This window comes from Choloepus didactylus, chromosome 7 (genome assembly GCF_015220235.1).
Source record: "Choloepus didactylus isolate mChoDid1 chromosome 7, mChoDid1.pri, whole genome shotgun sequence".
NCBI lineage: Eukaryota > Metazoa > Chordata > Mammalia > Pilosa > Megalonychidae > Choloepus > Choloepus didactylus.
The window spans coordinates 21,689,703-21,694,329 of NC_051313.1; the positions used below are offsets into that span (position 1 = coordinate 21,689,703).

At 37.0% G+C, this 4,627-nt stretch overlaps 1 pseudogene; it reads left to right on the plus strand.

Moving 5' to 3' along the window:
* Positions 1-2,277: 2,277 nt before the first annotated feature.
* Positions 2,278-3,791, plus strand: LOC119540491 (annotated as a pseudogene).
* Positions 3,792-4,627: the final 836 nt, after the last annotated feature.

Here is a 4,627-nt window from a genome sequence, read left to right on the forward strand (position 1 = left end):
ACATTTGCCTTTGGCTGATCTTCTTGATAGAAGTACTAAACACTGGAGAAGAGTACCAACAAGAGGAAATGTGTTTCATGTGCCAGTTTGCTTGTTTTATTTAGCTCCTGGTACTCAAAGAAATCTCTGTCATATCACTAGCTGGATACAAACTTAAGGAACAAACGGCTCAGAGACTAAATCCCAGTTTACAACAAACACATAGAATGAAAGAGAAACTGATGGTCTGTGGAAATGAAAAAGATAATAATACAGAAACCATCAACGAAGAATACTAAACTTTGGACATACCAAACAAAAGTGATCCTCAATATACTCAAGGATATATAGAAAAACACAAAGAAAGAAATAAAGGATATCTGGAAACAATGAATGAACATATGAAAATCTCAATAAAGACATTTTAACTTTAAAAAAGGAATCAAACAGAAATACTGGAATTGAAAGCCACAATAACTACATTGAGAAATATCCTACGTGGTTTCAAACAGAAGACCAGAGCTGGCAGAAGAAATAATAAGTGAGCTCAAAGACAAAAGAATAGAAATAATTCAGGCTGCAGAACAGAAAGAAAAAAGAAAGAAAAAAGTGAACAGAGTCTAAGATACCTGTAGGACACCATCAAGCACATTATGGAAGTCCCAGAAGAAGAAGAAAGAGAGAAAGGTCCAGGGAATATTCAAAGAAATAGCAGTAGAAAACATACCATATTGAACAAATTCAAGAATTTGTACATTCGAGAAACCTAATGAACCTGAAATAGGACAAACTTAAAGAGAACCATGCACAGCCATAGAGTAGTCAAGTTGTTGAATGCCAAGAACAAGGAGAGCATTGTGAAAACTGCAAGATAAAAGCAACATGCTATGTACAAGGGAGTCTCTGAAAATTAAGTGCTGATTCCTCATCAGAATCATGGAGGCAAGAAGGCAGTGGGACAAAATATTTAAATTTCTGAAAGAAAATGATTTCCAACAAAGAGATTTATTTCCAATAAGGCTATCTTCCTAAAATGAGGGAGAAATTAAGACATTTCCAGGTAAACAAACATGAGGCAATTCATCACCACTAGACCTGCCCTACAAGCAAGACTAAAGTGAGCTCTTCAGACTGAAAGGAAATAACCCTAAATAATGCATCAGAAAGGCATAAAGAAATAAAGATCTCTGGTAGAGGTAACCATATGAGTAATTTATTGCCAGTAGTATTGCATTGCATGTTTTAGTATGTTGCTTTGGTTTTCTTGGTTGGTTAAGTAAATACCATGCATAGGCTTACTTAAACAATGGGAATTTAATGGCTCACAGTTTTAAGGTTAGGAAAAAATCCAAATGAAAGTATCATAAAGGTCATGTGGCCTTCTAGGGCTGGCTGCTGCTGATCCTTGGTCCTTAGTTTCTCACATGGCAAGGCACATGGCAGCATCTCATGGTCTCTTCCTTCTCTTCCAGGATCTATTGATGTTCAGCTTCTGTTTGCTCCTTCTGTGGCTTTTTCTCTGTCTGAGTTTTGTTCTCTTATGAAGGATTCCAATAATAGGATTAAGAAGCATCCTGATTGAGGTAGGCACACCTTAACCAAAGCTACCTTTTCAAAAGGTCCTACTTCAGTGGGTTCACACCCACAGGAAAGGATTAAGCTTAAGAACATGCTGGGGTACACACAGCTTCAAACCACAACATATGCAACTTCACTTTTTAGTTCTTAAAGATTCTAAAATGCAAAAAATAAAAAGTAATGTTAAATGTATGGCTTTGGATGTACACCATAAAATATAAAATTTGTAACTAGTACAACAAAAAGGTGAGGGGAAGGAGGGGTATAGGAACAATATATGTTAAATTGACATCAAATCAAACATAACTGCCATAAATTTAAGATGTTAAACTTAAGTTCCATAGTAACCACAAAGAAAATATATAAAATATGTATATACACAAAGAAATTAGAAAGAACTCAAAATGATACAATACAAAAAAAATAAAATAAATATGAAAGTAGGCATTAACAGAAGTATTGGAGGACAAATAAAGGTAAAGTTTGACATAGACCACATAGAAAAATGGCAGAAGAAAGTCTTGCATTATCAGCAGTCAACTTTGACTGCAAATGGATTAAAGTATCCAGTCAAAAAGCAGAGACTGGCAGAATGTATTAAAACAACAACAACAAAAACATGAGTGTGTATCTTGGAGGGGTCTCTGGGTCCGTGGCTGTGGCTCCACAGATGCAGGATGACTTGCAGGAGGAAGCATGAGTCTAGTGGTGGGCCCAGCCATGCCTTCCCAGGTGGAGGACTATGAAATACTGTACACCATTGGCATGGACTCCTGTGGCCACTGCCGGAAGATCCAGAGGAGAAGCAATGGCAAGGTGAGAGTGCGACTCTTCCCTGTCCCCACCTCTACCCTGGCTTCACCCACCCAAGGGGAGAATCCTGCACTGCCTATGGGAAGTAAGAGTCCTGGCATTGTGGGTCTCAAAGGCTGGGTACCTACAAGAGTCAGCAATCTCCCCTAGTCACCATGTTGCTCTAGGTATTAGTTTGGAAAGGTCTTGACTATGGCTCCATGACAGAAGTTGAGAAACAAATGATTGTTTCTGATGCAAATTTACATCATGAACAAAAACATCTAAACATTGACCATTACTATGATAGAATTATTGACTGGACCAAAATAACGATGTACATTGTAATGGAATATTGTCAAGGAGAGGAATGGGCTAGGGTAATTACAAAGGGAACCAAGGAAAGACAGTACTCAGATGAAGAGTTTTTTCTTCAAGTAATGACTCAGTTGACTCTGGCCCTAAAGAAATGTCACAGATGAAGTGATGGCGGTCATACCATGCTGCAATGGGACCTGAAACCAGTCAATGTTTTCCTGGATGGCAAGCGAAATGTCAAGCTTGGAGACTTTGGGTTAGCCAAAATATTAAATCATGATACAAGTTTTGCAAAAACATTTATTGGCACCCCTTATTATATTTCTCCTGAACAAATGAATTGCATGTCCTACAATGAGAAATTGGATATCTGGTCACTGGGTTGTTTGCTGTATGAATTATGGCATTAATGCCTCTATTTACAGCTTTCAACCAGAAATAACTAGCCGGAATGATCAGAGAAGGCAAGTTCAGGTGAATTCCATATCATTATTCCAATGAATTGAATGACATTGTTCCGTATCATTATTCTGATGAATTTAATAACATTTTAGAAGAATGTTATATAAGGATCAACCTTCTGTTGAAGAAATTCTTGAGAACCCTTTGATAGCAGACCTGGTTGCAGAAGAGCAAAGAAAATATCCTGAGAGAAGAGGGCGATAATTAGGAGAGCCAGAAAAGTTGCAGGATTCCAGCCCTGTAATAAGTGAGCTGAAACTAAAGAGCTTGCAGTTGTACGAGTGAGAGTGAGCCCTTAAAGCAAGAGAAGAAAGATTGGAGCAGAAGGAACATGAGCTTTGTGTTTGTGAGAGACTTGCTGAGGATAAACTGACAAAAGCAGAAAGTCTATTGAAATATTACAGCCTGCTAAAGGAACAGAAGCTCCTATCTCTGGCAAGTAATCCAGAACTTCTTGGTCTTCCCTCCTCAATAATTAAAAAGACAGTTCATTTGGTGGGGAAAATAAAGAGAATGTCCTGAGGATAAGAATCCTGAGTCAGCTAACCTCCAAGTGCAAATGCAAAGACCTGAAAAAGCAGCTTCAACCTGCTCAGCTGTGCATTTATGCCCTGGCAGTGCTGACATATTCTTGGGTTTTTAATCCTGTATGTGAATATTAGTGGGAACCTAAGATGTCACATCCTAAATCTTGGGAGGGGGGGAAAGTAACATTAGAAAAAAATTACTTATCCAGGAGTGGCACTTCCTGAGAAGTTGTTAATGACTGAATGCCATGCTTATAATTTTCATGTCAAGATTTAAAATTGAAGTCTGAGGTTATAAATGTTCTTGAACTTAGAGAACCTAATTGGATATAAACAGGCCACTAAGAACATGACATTTTGCTTATAAATATCCCCTTACTTTGTAGCACAAACCTTTCGTGAAACACATCACTGTGATGGCTATATTCTTTTTTTCCCCTTTTTACTCTAATAGTATATGAACTGCTATCATTTACCCCCTTCTTTCTCACTAAATGAGAGTTCTTTAGTTCTCCTTAAAAAAAAAAATAAAAAATAAACACCAATAGCTTTACAAGAGACCCACCTTAAACTCAAAGATACAGTAGTCTGGAAGTGAATGTTTGGAAAAAATATGTATCATGAAAATAGCAACCAAAAGAAAGCTGGTAGTTACACTAATATCAGATAAAATGGTCTTCATGTTAAAAAATGTAACAAGGGATAAATATGGCCACAATATATGTATAATGGGGTCAATTGAAAATGAAGACATAGCAGTTATTAACATATATTCATCTAGTGGAAGAGCCCCAAAATATTTGAAGAAAATATTGACAGATTTGAGGGGAGTAATAAGTGATTCTACATTAGCAGTAGGCATGCTCAATACACTTTTCAATAATAAATAGAAATTCTAGATAGAAGTTCAATAAGGTAATAGAAGACTTGAGTGATACTATAAATCAACTAGACCTAACAGATATATATAG